This window comes from Hippopotamus amphibius, chromosome 14 (genome assembly GCF_030028045.1).
Source record: "Hippopotamus amphibius kiboko isolate mHipAmp2 chromosome 14, mHipAmp2.hap2, whole genome shotgun sequence".
NCBI lineage: Eukaryota > Metazoa > Chordata > Mammalia > Artiodactyla > Hippopotamidae > Hippopotamus > Hippopotamus amphibius.
Genome location: NC_080199.1, coordinates 3,470,250 through 3,487,565, shown reverse-complemented (window position 1 = coordinate 3,487,565; position 17,316 = coordinate 3,470,250). Strand labels below are relative to the sequence as shown.

Here is a 17,316-nt window from a genome sequence, read left to right as displayed (position 1 = left end):
ATGCTTCATGATCCGGTGTCACCCGTAAGTTAAAGTATCATGAATACATTTCACTTTAGCAAGGTGATTTTACGTCAAGAATTTGATTGACTACTCTTAAAGGATTTAAGCCCTCTCCCCCCACAAACGCAAATCATCTCTCCTGCATAGAGACGCAAATGCAATCTCTCTGGAATGAAGGCATCTGTGACCTTTTGAGCACCAAGAAGTATTAAGAAATGTGTAAATCTGGGAAGAAGACAGTTCAGGAATATCTAAAGCACTTCAGTCTGTCGAGAAGCCCTTGTCTCCCCAGAACCGACCGGATGATGTGTTTCGGCTGGGCAGTTCCTCCCGGTTCCTTCTCTTGTTTGGTGGGTTGTTTGATGAAGCATCTCTATGGTAACCGTCTTGACCCCTGGCCTTGGTCGTCTTTAAGCAGTAGCTTTTCAGGGCTGTCTGATCATCTAGAAATCATAGATCTCCTTGGCATCTTGTCAATGGAAAACTTTGTTAATATTCTTGTCACTAGTCATGACCTGGGGCGGGGCAGGCCATTGGAAGTAAAACTGCATCCAGAAGTCTTTACTCCTGTGCTGGTCTCTGAAGAAAACCTCTTGAGGATTTCTTTCTTGCCCATAAAAACTTCACCAAATTCCTGACAACTGCTCCTTTAAGAGGTGACTTAGAAAACATTAGAAGTAACATGTATTTTTTAAATTTATTTATTTATTTGTTTACTTATTGGCTGTGGTGGGTCTTCGTTGCTCCCTGTGGGCTTTCTCAAGTTGCGAAGAATAGGGACTACTCTTTGTTGCAATGTGCAAGCTTCTCATTGCAGTGGCTTCTCTTGTTGTGGAGTACGGACTCTAGGTGCACAGGCTTCAGTAGTTGCAGCACACGGACTCAGTAGTTGTGGTGCACGGGCTTAGTTGCTCCTCGGCATGTGGGATCTTCCCAGCCCAGGGATGAAACCCATGTCCCCTGCACTGGCAGGCGGATTCTTAACCACCAGGGAAGTCCAAACGAACATGTATTAATGGGAAAGTTCTTAAATAGATACAGACATCTCAGAAGATTTCAAGGACAAAGGCATACTAAATTCTCATTAAAATACACGCATAATAAATGCCCTGCACCTTGCTCAGCGTGTTCAACACACAGTCCGTGACTTGAGGGTTGCTCTCGTGCTACCTGTGTGTTAGCAGATGTACATTGCTCTTGGATGTGGTGAGGATTCAGGATTTTGTTGTTATTTCTTACCATCAGTTAACTTGTGATTTTCCTTTAAATGTGAAGATGATTCACAGAATAATAATAGTAGGCTAAGGCTACCAGATTAATCTTGTATAAAATTATTGGCAGCTCTGCTGAAGTTGACATTAAAAAAATTAACATATAAATCCAGCTGCACATAAAAACTTTTAGAAAATTTCCATTTGCCATTTAAATCTTACAGAGCCTTACATTATATAGTTGAAAAAACTTCCACATAGTCTAGATTTTTGGCTGCACACAGGAAAAATGAAAACATAAGCCTTGGAAAACACATTATTTCCCTTTCAGAGGGAATATTGCTACTGTGTCAATGTGCAAATTTATGATGTGAGTCTTGTCTTTCTGATTCTTTACTAAGCAAGTGAGTAAGGACAGTGATTATTGGGAAATTGGAGGTGAATTAGTGTATCATAAGTTTAACTCCTAAAAGATAGTATTCTCATTGAGTCATAACTCCCATGTTTTCGTCTGTATTTCTATCATGGGTCACCCAAACCTGAATTTAAATCCAAAAGTAATGCAGAGAAAGGTCATGTTTGCAGTATTTCTAATTCGTCAAAATTCATGGAAAGCTTAAAGATTTGTAGATTTATAGACCCATTTCCTAAGTCACAGAGAGATCTCAAAATTTGGATAAACGTACACTAGGCTTTTATTGTTTATGAATCCTCAATTTTTCTTGAAATTTTGTAATCATGTCAGAAAAGATTTCTGATAGATAGATAGATACATAGGTAGATAGATGGATGGATGGATGGATGGATAGAGAGATGATAGATAGATAGATATAGATAATAGATGATAGTATATAGATAGATGGATGGATGGATAGATGGATGGATAGATAGATAGATAGATAAATAGATGATAGATAGGTGATACATAGATAGATAGATAATAGATGATAATAGATAAATAGATAATAGATGATAGTATATAGATAGATGGATAGATGGATGGATGGATAGATAGATGGATGGTTAGATAGATAATAGATGATAGATGGATGGATAGATACATGATAGATAGATGGATAGATAGATAATAGATGACAGATAGATGAATGAATGGATAGATAGATATAGATAGATAGATAGATAGATAGATAGATAGATAGATAGATAGATATCCCTGGGTAATGTGGGCAGGCACCCTTGATGTTGATGGGAAATATTTTCCACACTATGTAATTTTTGTATAATTTGCAAAAGAGAATAAATATAAATAAGATATATTCTAACAAGTTATAAAGGGAAGACAAGTGAAATTTAAGCAGATGACATGTTTGTTCTTAGAATGCTGTGTTCGTTGTCTGGATTATAGCAAAATAGGTACAATGTTAATCATATTATACATTTTTAAACTTCAACTTTTTCTACCTGGATTCCAAATAGGTTTATCATCCTTGTGATTGTGAAATGAGGTAGAGATTCTTACAGAGGTGTATTGAATAATAATAACTTAAAAATGTTCAGATGATAAATACTTTTTTTGCATCTCCTGAAACTGGACCTGTCTCACAGTTGCTGCCCTTACATTCCCAGGATTGAATTATCAGTGCTAAATGTCTATTTTTCCTGAATTGACGTGACATGTTCAACAGAGTTTTGGTATAAACTTGCCTACTGCAGAAGCACCTGTCAGCCAAGAGAGCCTTGAACAGGCAGAGGGGTTGTGGAAACTTGGGGAGAGGTCTCCAAATGTCTTCAGATGCAGGAACCTACAGTTTATTTTCACTCATTTTCCTCATGAGTTCTGACTACAATGGTTTATATATATGGGGACACGTAGAAGCACCCCAACAGTAACTAGATTGAAGGTTATAAATAGACGAAGTTTAGGAGATAACTCAGTAGAGGGCTGTTGGAGATTTACTTCATTCATTCATTCATTTGTTTATTGATGTCTGCACGATCTGAAGTCCGCATTTTTGAACAGTACAATTTGGCATGCAGGTATAGTACAGTACATAAACTGAATTTCAGGCATACACATGGAGGTTTTTTTGTTTGTCACTGAGCCTGTGGGGGTCTTACATATGCTTATACTATATTACATTCTTTTGATATTTTTGCTGAGCTAAACCTAAACATTTAAGTAATTTAGGATTAATTACATTCAGCTGCAATTTATGATTAATATAGAAACTTCGGGAGAGTTCTCCAAGTGTCTTCAGATACCAAACCCTAGAGTGTACTTCAACCCACATTCACCCTGAGTTCTCCTGTGTCCAGGCCTGTTCCTTTGGACAGCACTCGGGCTGCAAGAACTTGGGTTGGTTTCCAGGATTACCTGAGGATGAAAGAGATCACACAGAGCTGTCAGCACGTGCCTGACACAGCGGGAGTGGTTGCTACAGTAACATCTTTGTGGTTGTGGCTGGAAAGAAGACTTCCTAGTTTATGGTAGCTTATCTGCAGAGAAGTGTGGATTGAGGAAAAATGCAGACAGAGGACGTGGTAGAAACCCTAGATATGGTCCAGTCTCTTGTCTTGTGTTGATTTGGGCATCTTGCTTGTTTGGAGAATAGCCAATGAAGGAAACAATTCGTTCTTTAAGAATAGGAATGTGGCTGTTCTCGAACACTGCCGGGATCTGAGGTGACTTCTGTGTTGGCTGAGTTTTGCGGTAACCAGTGCTGATGGACGTGCAGTGATCAGTTTCCACACCCTGCCTTTGTTCCCAGTCTCTTCTGGCACGTTTATGACATTTGCAGAATACCAGCTTAGGGTCCAGAGCACGATTTGTGGTTTGATTGCTGCAATAATTGAGTCCATGCAGCTTTGTAACCATAATATTTTCCACTGGGTGGGGGTTCCTTGAGAAAAAAGTCACGTGGTGTCCTTGCATGGACAGGTGAGGCAGCGGTGCCTGCGCAAAGGAACTGGCCACTCAGCGGAGGAAGCATTGGACGAGGGGAACTGCGGCTCTGGGAGGTGCCGACCCTGTAGGCATCCGGGGACCGGTGGGTGGATGAGGTCAAGCTGGGATGAAGGCTCCGAGCTTGAAACATCAAAGTGACCCTGTCTCTCACCAAGAGGCAGGGGTCACCATCCCAGGAACTGAGGTGGATCCAGGAGAGAGAAAAGAAGGCTGTTGGAAAAAAGATAGTGCTTGGGAAATTTCTCAAACTATTGTCTTCCTTCTCCTACCCAGTATAACTGTAATGTGGTTTAAATCAAAGAAAGAAGTATTGAACAGGTATACCCGTGAGAAAGCTGGACTGTTTTAAAAAGAGATTGAAGTTATTTTCTTTAAGAATTTTTTTGTTTTAAAATTCACATATCAGTGTAATGATTTAATTCCTGAACTCAGTTGGATATTTTGGGCATCTTATCCTGTTTCTAAATTCACGTGGTTTAATTATAGGAAAATGATTTTGTAAGTCAGCATGGGATGTTCTAGGTGTCTAGAAAGATTTTCATCAGCGTATTGTCGTGTGGCACATGTGTCCTGCAGCCGTCTGGCTGAGTCTCGTAAAGGATGGAGATGTTAACAGTGGGTCCTGATGTCTCACAACTGACGACTCACTCTCTGAAATGAGACAAAAGAGCATGTCCAGTAGGATGTGAATTTAAGGTCCTATCGGGGTGTCAGGTGAACACAATCCCCTCCAGCATCTGACAACATCAGAGGCATCAAAATGCACGCAGCGTATCTGCGCTAGTACGGTCGGAACAAGCAATTTCATGTTCATATTCAGAAAACTGGCACTTTTCGTAGATGAGACTTGCTGCTCTTTCTTAATTAGAGGCAACAAATGTTTCAAATAGAGAAGAAGTACTGATAGCCTTGAAGAAATCTGAAGGCTGGGTTTAAAAAAGAACCGCGCGCCGCATTTTGGATAATCTGTATCTGGTCTAAAGACTGACTTCTGGAATGGCAGGGAAGGTTGACCTTTACCTTGATGTTCAGAAAAGAGTGTCAGGTGAATTAGTGGGGCTAAGTGGATTTATGGCTTACGCTTTCCTTTGGGAATTCTCCTTGGTTTTGTTCTACTGAGAATTCAGTTTGTATACTATTAGTTATAAATAGTTAGTGGTGTGTGTGCCCGTTTGTTAAGTTTCCAAGGATTTTAAACAGAAGAGAGTGTTTCGCTGCATATTACATTGAAATGGTATCCAAATTTCTTACAATTTCCATTTGTTCCTCGTTGATGCAATCAGGTAGCACTTAATGTACTTACAGAATGTTATAGCATATTTGGATCTTTTTTTAGATCGAAGTCTGATTTGAGAATCTGATGAATGGCATAAACAACACACACAGTTTTCCATATAATTGGAAGGATTAATAGACTCTCCCCTCAAAGAAATAAATGTGCCTGGACTGTATTAACTTCTCAATATGTTGATTAAACAAGTTAATAAATTCTGAAATAGTACCTCCAATGTGGGTTACAGTTCCCTGGTAGTTCTTGAGAATTTTTAGGTCAAATTATTTTTTGTATGATTTTGTTGTTGACCTTTTTTAAATTAGAAAGTTATCTTTTTCATTTTAGATAAAATCTGTAATTTTTAAAAACATATGCTGATATACCACCGGATAGATGAGTAACGTAATTTCTACTGCGCTAATATGACAGTAAGGATGTTAATCTTTTTAAGATTATTTTCAGAGGATTAGATTTGCAGCTATAACCGAGAGTTTGCTAAGGACCTCACCCATTAGAGACAGGAAGTCAGTATCTTAGTTTAGGGAGCTCTGGGGGCCTGAGGTGGAGTACTGTCCCCTGCACTGCAGGCAAACCATCACAAATGCCTCCTGGGTTATGGATTATACCTGCACCGTTAGCATAGGTCACCCATAAATGCTTTACCCAGCATCTTAGGACAGTTTTCAGATTCCATCTATAGGTCGTTTTTGCTTTTTGTATGGGGGACTTGTCATGATTTTTGCACCATCTCCTCGTGTTTCCCAGGATGAAAAAGCCTAAAATTCAAATCCAGGGAGTGTGTGTGTGTGTGTGTGTGTGTGTGATTATTTTCCAGAAGACTTTAATTATTTAACCAGAAGCCTTTCTTTTTTAAATCAGATGCAATCCATCACTTTCTAAAAGGACTAGAATGTAGCCATAAATAGTTATACATGGTTCTTACAAAAGTATAATTTGTTTTATCTTTTGCAAGGAAATGAGGTCCATTTGGTCAGGTTAAGTCTTGGAGCTAAAAATTTGAGGATTGATCTCCTGCGGTGGTGGCAGGCACTGGGCGCACCCCAGGTGATGGAAATCGCCCATTATTGGGTCTTGAATTTCTCAGAAGGGCGAAGCGCGTAATCCTCCCCCTCCCCGATCCCGATCCCACCCTGCTTCCTTAGACATGGTCACCTGTGCCTTAGCTGAGAACTTGCCATCATTCTCTCCAACAGGAAGGGCCAAGGTGAGCCGTGTTTCCCTCCTTCCGGAGTCAGATGGCGAGGAAAGATTTTATTGAAAAGAAGCAATATGATTTGTCAGATGTCTGTGTGCCCCGCCCTGCCAAATATGTAATGGGACTTATGTAATTGTCACCTAACTGCAGACGTAGGTATTTTTTACTCTTTGGGACTGTCCGCATCCGTGGCTAGCTGATCTATATGAATTCTCAGTAGAGCTGGGCCGGGTGTAGTGGGGCTCTGTGACCCCTGCAGAGCAGAGCGACATCAAAGTTAAATACTTTTGCCAAACCACACACATCGCTCCCAGTCCACTCCAGGAATCTCAGTGAGACAGAGTTTGTAATGCCCCTCAGGTTTTTTGAGGCTTAAATAAGTTAAGAAACTATCTAAATGGTAAACCGGGTGATAAGAAAGTGAGGTATGGAGAAAAATGCCTAGATATTAAAAAATTTTTTTCAGTTATTTTGATAATAAAATTGGAAATCAATTTCTCCAAGAAAGCATCCGACCATGCGATATATTGATATATTTAACATCACGTGAGAATCCTAAGTAAAATCTCATTCTCTGTCTCTCATTTGATGTATGTTTTATAAATTTTTACTAAAAGTTCAAAAACGGTCATAGAGATTATCTGTCCTCATTTCAGACACAAAACTTTACAAAGTGAAACCTACTCCTGAAGGAGGGACTGACTGTGTAAATAAATCCAATTAAAACCGAAATATTTACTCATTAGTTTCAACTTTCCCCCTTAGCACTGTATTAAAATGATTATAAAGATGTAAGTCCTTTGATGGAAATTACAAGTCGAAAAGAAAGATAATCTAAAAATGGATACCAACAGTCCATACATAATTGAGTTGGTAAAATGATATTTTGTACATTGCCTTGTTAATTATAAAGTACTTAATTCTTAATAAATGCATTTATATCAATTCCCAAGTGCCTCATAGAAATACTAAAACACCTGCTGTGCATTTGTGAGAAAATGAAAGGTTAGACATTCGATTTTTTTCCATTTAATGTATGATTTATTCCTTCATTAACTGTATGGGGGGGTGAAAGATTTAATAGTCGGGGAGAGTACAAAGGGTTCTAGGCAAGTCTTACCTATTTTCTAACATGATTAATATTTGCCACTTTTTCTTCAGATTCTTTTTTTTAACACATAAGAAATAGAAAATTGCAGCTGAAAGCTAAAGTTACTTTTGTTTACGCACGTAAGTCCGTTCCTCTCCTTCCTGCCCAGAGACAACACAATCATCAATTCTGTGTAAATTTTCCACACTTTCCAAAATTCATCTAGATTTTGGTTTCTCGTAACAAGTATCTAAACATCGTGAGTCATTAAGACTTAACGAAATGCTATCATAGAGTACATTTTATGCTGTACTTCCCTTTTTAACTCAACATGGTGTTTTGAGATTTACCCATACTGATCGGTAATGAGCTCATTCATTCTCTGCAACTGCTGCGCTAATGCCCCTGAAGAGAAGCCAGGGTACCCTCATCTGTTTCCTTTCAGATGGACACATGCCTCTTTCCATTTCAATTACAGTGTTACATCCTGAGATGTGTGTTTAGGATTTTCCCTGGGGCATATATTTAGTAGCAGAATTGTGGGGAGAGTATAATTTGCACTTCCCTGATGATAAGCCAGGTTGAACGTGGCAGTGCAGGTTCTACACTGCTCGCGGTGATGTGCTCATATACGTACCGTGCTATTTGTCCCACTCCATACAGTGACGTGACTTTAGGGACTTACCATCGACATTCTTTTCCTACTCCAAGATCATCTTAATGTTCTTCCCTAAAACTTTTAAACTTTCACTACATTGGGAATTTAGTTTTGTTTATATGAGAAACTGATATAATGTTATATTTTAGATGGGTATTCAATTATCCCTATCCCATTTATTAGAAATGCTTTTTCACCCCCTCCTGAGTTTTAATCTATTTGACAAAAAACTGTATCAATAATATATTGTTTTAATAAGTTCTCATAATAAGTTCTTATTTTTCTTATTTGTTTTGGTTATCTCTGGACCTTTATTTATGCATATGAATTTTATAGTCGTTTTGACTCAGTCCATAAAAAAATTCATTTGGGATTTTGACATTTATAGATTACTATAGGGGAGAATTGGCCTTTTTAGACTGTTGATGCTTCGCTTCCATAAATATGATCTATATTTCTTTCTTCGTACATTCTTTTCTTTCTTAAATAGGTTTGTGTTTTCTATCAATTTCTTGCACATTTTTATTTGATTCTTTTCTAAGTTCTTTGTACTTTCTGTTGCTATGATGAGTGCTAATTTTCTATTATCTTTTAACCTGTTTATTGGGATACTCATCTTGAGTTTCATACGTTGATCTTATATCTAGAAACCCCACTGACTTTTCTTATTAGTTCTAATAATTTTCCTGTGGAACATCTTAATGTAAATAATCATAATTATCTTTTATGCCTTCTATTTCTCCTTATTTTATTGCATTGGCTAGCCCAGCCAGTACAATGTTGAAAATTTGTGGTGATAGCAGATGTTGTTGTCTTGTTTCCAAATTAGCGTAATACCTCTAAATATTTGTCAGTAACTAATCTGTTCATGTGGAGTTCCAGTAGATAGTCTTTGCTAAATGTTTTCAACTGTAGATGGACGCTGTTTCATTGAATGTTTTTCTTTTATCTATTAAGATTATTTTTCCTTTTCTTAGCTTATGTGGCAAATTTTGATGTATGTTTTGTGATGTCGAGTAAGTCTTCATTTTTAGTGTAAGCCCTATTTGGTCATGGTGTACTAAATTCAATTTTCTAGTCATTATTATGGATGTTTCCATTTGCTTTCATTAGTGAGATCAGACTATTTTTATGCAATCTTTTGCTATTACATCTATGTTAAAGAGTAAATTGAGAGCAATTCTGTTTTTCTTCTCTTCTAAAATGGTTTGTGTTAAATGAAGATGACATACATCTTGAATGTCTGGTGGCATCCTCCCTAAAAATTTTGGGGGAGGTGAAGGGAGAGTTGACCTATGAATACTGTCTTAAAGTTTGTAGATCTAATCAGATTATTTTCTTTCTTTTTAAAAACTCATATATATTTTCTAGAAAATCATCCAGTTTAAGATTTTAAATGTATTCACCAACTAAATCACAGTTTTGTTTTATTTATAATCCTCCAACCAATATCTCTTGTAATTCTACTTTGACCACTTTTACATTCTCGAGATTCTTTATTTATGCTTTTGCTCCAGCATCATTGATAAGTCTTGCTTGAAATTTGCTTGTATGTAATAAGTATTATACATTTTCAAAAATCAATTTATTTGTCTTATTTCTCATATTTATGTTATTTATTTTACTAAGCTCTGTAGTTTCAGGATACCCTATTTTGACTTTCCTTGAAGTTATCTCTTTTTTTTTCTGACTTCCTGAATGGAGTGGATGATTTTGTTGACCGTGAGTCTATAAAGTATCTCCTGAGTACTTCTCAGTGCATTCCAGGTGATTTACATGTGGCACTTCCTTTGTTGTTTAGTTCTAAATATTTTGTCTTTATTTTTGTTTCAGATATGAAATAAGCAGTTTGTCAGAAAAATAAATTTGTCACACCGTGTTTTTCCCTCCTTCATCCACATTGGGAATTTTTTCCCATTAAATAATGATATTTCTTTGATTCTTATGAATATGGTAGGAGTGACTTCTATTTCTGCATAGACATTTAAATCATGGTTCTTATTGCCATGACAACCAAAACTACACAACTTAGTGAAGCATCTAAGACAAAACCTGCTTTCTAAATAATTCTCCTTCTGCTCCATTTTCTTACCAAAACACCCATATGTGTAATGATTTCCTAAAGAGCTAAGAACCTTTTCTCTGTAATTGCACATTTGCTTTTCATTTTTTTGTGAAATACTTTTTTTTCAAATAGAAAGATCCAGAGAAATAAAAAATATGAGGTTTACCAAAGTATCATGTATATTATATTACTCAAAAACTAAATACTGCATAATAAATACAAAATAATGGTTAAAAATTTACCACCCTTCTTATAAAAATTACCACGTACTATGGACACAATAATGGTTAAATATAAATATTAATCATGATAATGTGAAAAATTGTTTCAAGAATAGTGCAGCTTATTGAACCAATATAGAGCTATGTACTTTTCCTTACGTGCATGTTTTTAGGAGATGGAAGAAAGAAAGATTTCTTTCAGATCTATGAGAATATGGCATTTTTAGTATCGAACAGTAGTGTTTTTCCTTTTGATAATGGCTATTACGTGATTTGCAAATATTAGTTGAGAGTCAAATAGATTGAATAAAGTCCGTAAGAAATTCAGTGATTTATAAGGCTAATAAAAACCCGTGAGCACTCTTCTCTAGCTCTTTCTTGAGCCAGAAGTGCAGAGACCAAAGCTTGTATATTTTATACAAAGGATCAAATTCACCGCAGTGCTAGCCGCGCCCACGTTCCTGTTTCATTTATCACTGGGGAAACGCACTTGGCCTCTTTTCCACCCCCGATAACCCGTCCTGCTGGGGAGAGTTAACCAAATCTGTATTTATTATGCTCCTCTATGCCTGTCACTTGAGCGAGGTGGCAGTCCTGCCAGAATAAATAATGCCTCAGCGCCGTTCAGAGATGAGAGCAGGGGGTCCCACTGTGGCTCTTGGTGACCCTGCGTCTCCCTGAAGAAAACACCAGGAAGGAAATGTCAGTCCTGCAATTTAAATATTGCTTGCCTTTTTCTAGTGTAATTTTCTCCTTGAGAAAAGTGGGCTTTTCAACGAAAGGACGTTTTTAGTTTTGGTCCCTGCTTCTAACTTTTCTCTCTTCACATACAGTCTTATTAAAAATACATTTCCCAAGCAGATGTGAGATGTGGGGAAGGTGCATTTCTTGTGGTTATTGTTTGTTGGATATTACCTCTAAGTGAGCTGGGCTTCGAGCTGGGGATGATTGCAGTTAATATTGACATTAGCATGAGGAAGGAATTATCGTCTCCCCTCTTCAGATAAAGAAACCGGAGTTCAGAGAGGTTGCGTAAGTGGCCCACGTCACACAGCCAGGAGGAAGGGGTGGATTTGGAGTATGAAGCCCACTATGTCAGACTTGAAACCTGAATTTTTCCAAAAATGTCTCCCACATTGAAATGGTCAGAAAATTGATTTAAAAAAAAACATGGTTTTAAAGCGACCTTTTAAAAAGATAAATGATTTCTTTACTTCCTCCCCAAATTATTGTTTAAAGTGTAACCTATCTATGTAAGGACATGTCCCTGAAGGTAAGACTTTCCTCTGTTCTTTGTATCTGGGTCTCTAGCGCCCAGCAAAGTGCTCTGCAAAACTAGGTGCTCAGTATGTATCCATTCGAAAGGTGAGTGAGCCAAGAACTAAGGTAGTTGAAAGCCCCTCTCGGGTGAGGAAGCGTTGGTAGATTACAAAAGATGGCCCCAACAATTTATCCTCTGCACCCGTGCCCTGTCCAATACAGCTCTGACCCTTCTCTTATCAGAAGGTTAGGTCTGTTTCCTCTCCCTTCGAATCTGAGCTGCCCTTGTGACTTGCTCCAGCCAAGAGGATACAGCGGGAATGGGGATGTGCCTTGCACGAGTCTTCTAAGGTCCCCATCACTGCCACTTGTGCACAAGCCAGGCTCTCCTGCGGGCGATGTGAGAGACACTGCTAGCCAGCCAGGAGCCAGCCAACCCCAGGGCACTTAGGGGAGGCTATCCTGGACCTGCCAGCCCCCACCAGGCCACCCACGCTGACAAAAGGACTTAGAACCATAATGAGTACGTCCTGTTTTGGTCACTGACTTTTGGGGTGGTTGGCTAGCCAGCAGTATCCACTGGCTACAAGTCACTGTCTCATTAATTTAATTTTCTTTGCTGCTACTTTGAATCACACGTTGTGAGCACGTACACTTGAAGGTGATTGTTAGAAAGACGGGTGTCCGTTTCATAGGTGGTTTGAGGGATTCTGAGATGATCTCCCACCCGGGTGCCTTCTCACTCTTTTCTCCATTATCTTCTGGGGGGCAGTAAACTCACAAACCTTTGGGTAATAAGAATGTATGATTTTCAAAGCTTACTATTAAATTGCAAAGATATCCCGAGGTGCTCTTTAAAATCTTAAATAGCAGGAACCTCATAAAAGGGGGGGGGGTTGTATTCAAAGAGAATTATGATGAAGGGAGAAAAGGAACCTTATTAAGAAAAGCATGATAATTTTGCAGCCCATGTGTAGCAAATCAGCAGGTTGTATACCTTGAACTTATACAATATTGTATGTAATTAAATCTTAGTAAAACTGGTGAAAAAAAGAAAAGCATGAGAAGTGAACAATGAAACAGCATTTTCACTGTAGTTTACAGCTAGTGGATCGCAATGTTACGTAGATCTCATGTTTTGTGTGTGTGTGTGTTCAAATACATGGTAGTTAATTTACGAATACAGTCATTTTATCCTTTAGCTGGGTTTTAATTTTTCGAAGGGTGATAGAAACCAAGAGATCTGGGTTTCTTTTCTGAGCCCGACACTTAGCATTAATGAAATCTTTAGCAAGACTTTATGTCTTGTGAATCTTAATTTTCTCAGTCTCTGAAACTGTGATAATCACATTTCATTTACCTACAAATGGAGCCTGGCCTTCTCTCTCTGGCTTGGTTTTGCTCTCAGGACCTGTGTGTCTCTGATTCCTGGTCAGGGTATTTTGGAAGATGTTGGTCACGTCCAAATACCTGGTGCTCACTGCTTTATGGCAGGTGGTGACCTCTGAGTCAGCCCCCTCCACCCAAATGTGCTAAAATGCACCAGATGCAATGGATCCTGGAGCCTCAGTAGAACTGGTAGTACCACTGTTAGTAGGTGACATTTAGAGGCTGCAGATCAGATCACACCTGCAACTCCTCAAAACCACGCCTAGGTTAGTTTACCTCTTCTAGTGGCTCTAACCTAACAAGGACAAGCTCCGGAGAAGGTCTAGAACTCCACGGAGAGTCTTGGAATACCCACCCCTGCGGGACCCTGCCTTTACTCTGCCTTCCAAACCAGACCCACCCGATCAGGTTTTATACCTTTTGAGTTTCCCTACGTCTGTCCTGAGCGTCCCCTGCCTGACCTTGGCCACATACCCTGACTCACAGTCTCCCGTGTGAACCTCAGGCTCGTCCAAAGACAAAGCATGACCTGCAAACATACCTTCAGAGTCCACTCTCCTTTCAAGCGTGGCCTCTACGCAACGCACGTGGGTTCTCTGGATGGGGAGTACGGCTCTCCCAGACACTCGGGGCCCACCTGATCCAAGTCCTGAATCCTGCTTCTGCGTTTCGTCTCGCAGGTGTCTAATCGCTGCCACAGGCCAAAAGGAAAAGAGACTGGAATAGCCATTTCCCGGGAAGGACACAAACAAGCTGCAGAATCCCCGGAAGTTCACATAGGTTCTTATTTTGACAGCGGACAGTTTACAAACGTTCGTTCAAAAGCAATGGTACAGGATCCTAGATTAGCACCGGCTGTGACTGTTTGGCATATAGAATAATACGGTCGGTCCTGGCTGTGAGACAGCAAGGACAACGCACAGGTAACCTACCGCCGAGGTGATCTCGAGTCACCGTTTTGTTTTTCTTCTTTGAAAAGCTCTCAGGCTTGCCTCTTAGGTTGACGTGTCCCTGAAGGAAATCCATCGCCCCTCACACCTGCATACATCCACAACAGGGATCTCCCTCTGGCTTCTCTCTGACGCACCTATCCAGAGAAGTGGCGGAACACAAGAACTTACTTCTCTTCATTTTCGTTGGAGGGACAGAGGGCCCTCGTCTGAAGGCCTCCCGAAGAAGTGCAGCTCTGTTTTCAAAGAGCCAGGAGGTCGTTGCCAGGAGCGTCAGGAGACATGGGAGGAGGTTAGATGCAAATCTCAAACATAAACGAGAACAACAATGGCGTAAATACTGCTGTAATTACATTCGACTGCCAGAAGCCTGTCTCTCTTCCTCTGGGCCCCTCAGACGTCTTATTTGTGATTTTCTTCCCTACTCATGTATATTAACAAATGAGGCTTGAGGCTTTTGTGGGAGCCAAGGCCAACCATAGGAAGGGTCCCTCTTCTAACATCACGGTGGACTGGGCAGCACCAAAGTAAAGGTGCGTGTGAGTGCTTCTCATTTAACAAGTACTCAACCCGAAGCTCTCTGTCCCCGTGCGTAGTCGCGATCCTAGTGAGCATACCATTTTCTTACTGTTTTGTTGAGGGATGACATAGCTGACGCGCACATGTTGGGTAGAGTTCAGTGGGTTTTTCATCTGCCACGTGGCACGTCACCCCACACAGTGAGACGTGGACTCTTCCTCCGTGCACTGGTTTATGTCTGGCTTCCTTTGCTGAATGTTACCTTCGTGAGATGCATCTACAACTGAGTGCAGCGGTAACCCATCCCTATTCCACTTCCCAGTAGGGTTCCTTGGTGAAAGCCTGCGTGGACAAACCAGCAGTTAGCTATGTTTTCAACTGTTGATGGGCGCTTGGGTGGTCTCCAGTTTTTGACTCTGTAGATAAGAAGCTGTGAATGTTCCCATGCATGGCTTTTAGGGGACAGGCCCTCGCTGCCTTGGACACCCGCCCAGAGTGGGATTTCTGGTCATTCCGTAGACGTGCATTTAGCTTTAGTAGACAAAGCCAAACCATGTTCCAAATTTCAGATTTAACTTACCGCCAGCAACGGGTGAGTGTTTCAGTTGCTCTACAGTTTTGCATCTGGATTTTTTCACTGTGATAGCTATTTATCCACATTTCTATCTATTCTTCATCGCTATTGCTTTTAATAATCGCAGAATACTTGGGAAGAGCAGTGAGATCGTAAATTAGTTAAATGGTCTGCATTGTTCTCAGATGAGGGTTATTTCCCATTAGGAATGTAAGAGTTCCTATAAACTAAATATCATTTGTGGTTTGAAAGAAGTAAACTATGTGGTAGGTTGATTCTTATTTCTAAAGATGCTTTTGTTAACAAAATATACATATATCACTGTTCTAAATGCAGCTTATAATGAATAAGGACATATGTTTATTAAAAGTACTAAGTATTGGTGCTTTGCAGCTGTGAGCTGTGGCTTTCACTGATAGGAAGGGTTTAAGTGATTTTTTTTTAAATTTGTGCTCTTACTACCCCTAGAAAGGGCTCCCTTCCTGGTTTCTCTGTAGGTCAGAACTAGCCTTGTTTACAGGACCAGCAGTTGAAAGTGGCTTTACGTGGTTCTTCATCAATAAAACTTTAGCTCTGGTTTTCACCCTCATGTCAGGAATTTTGTGCACATCTGGGTTAATTAGCTGCAATTATCATTTCAAAGGGTCTCCAGTTTTTTACCTCCTAACATGTTACCAGCGGGGGTGGGGGGTAGTGGAGTGCAAAGAAGGACTGGTTTAGGAAGATTGGTGTGCATGATGTCATAGGATAGATGGAGGGAGACGGCTGCTCTGATAACCACCAGCCCGCCAACACCCAGCTTCCAATGAAACTTGTCAGCAACTGCAAACTTCTCTAATTTCTGACGTGTCCTCAGAAAATGATAAGCCTCAGTTACTTTCTTCTGTCGAAGAGTAAAAAGAACTTCTGAAAGTACACAGTCCTGGGGCCCCATCTCCATCCCAAGTTCCTCTGAGACTAGAGAAGATCCTTCCAGATTCGGAGAAGCCATGGATTGGCAGAGGTACCACCATGATGAGTGCACTTTGCTGATTACAAACAAAACTTGATTTAACTAAATTCTTCAGCGTATTGCTAGTAGAGCTGGCCAACACCACAGCAAAGCCCAACTTCTCCAGGGACTTTGCACCACTAACCTCTGTGCAAGGCCAGCTGGCCCGAGGTCAGTGTGTCTGGACAGCCAGATCGCTCAAGTCTGGAATGCTTTTCTGTTTCACTCTTAGCCCATCGGGGTTCTGACCTGCCAGTGACCAGCAGGAGAAGCTGATTTGACTCTGGCTCCCTCTAAGGGTTTTGTCCAAACGGGAGTCAGCTCTTCCCTGCACTGACTTTTAGTTGCTTAGGTAACGCTCTAGTTCATCTCCTGCCCTGGGCAATGATTGAGGACAAAGCCTGATGTGTACAAATCCCCAGACCTCCCTGCCCAGATAAAATTATTTCATCCAAGTTCCAAAGTGGACATACTCTTTAATTCAGGCTTTCCCCTTTCCCGTACCAACAAACCTGGAAGGCAAATCAAAATCAGACAGATGCCTTGGCATTTAACATTTTGTCTGATACAGAAGGTGGTGTATTTTACTAATGAGTTAATGCGGGTTAGACAGTTTTGTTAACCTTCAGGAAAGCCCTCAGGAGAATTCCAGGGCAGAATTTGAACTAAAACAGAGCATCTTATTAATATGTTAATTTTGCCTAACGGATTGAATCCCAGTTCATCTGATGACCTCTGTCTGCTCCTCCTTGCTTGAAATTGGATGTTGAATCAAATGCCTGTGTAATACGAGTCAAGATATCAATAAGAGAAGTGACAACACTGCTGACTGCCACTCAGAATGGGCATTTTGCTGCCAGGGGCTCTTGGAACCCTCCTGCCAAGACTGCTATTGCAATAACAGTCACATATTTCACTCAGTCATAAATGATGAAATAGATCTTGGAAAAAAAAAAACGAACACATTACG

At 40.0% G+C, this 17,316-nt stretch overlaps 1 protein-coding gene across 1 annotated transcript in view; it reads left to right on the top strand.

Moving 5' to 3' along the window:
* MYO16 (myosin XVI) overlaps positions 1-17,316 on the top strand; it is a 419,267-nt gene that overhangs the window by 220,804 nt on the left and 181,147 nt on the right. The gene's annotated exons all lie outside the window — the stretch shown is intronic.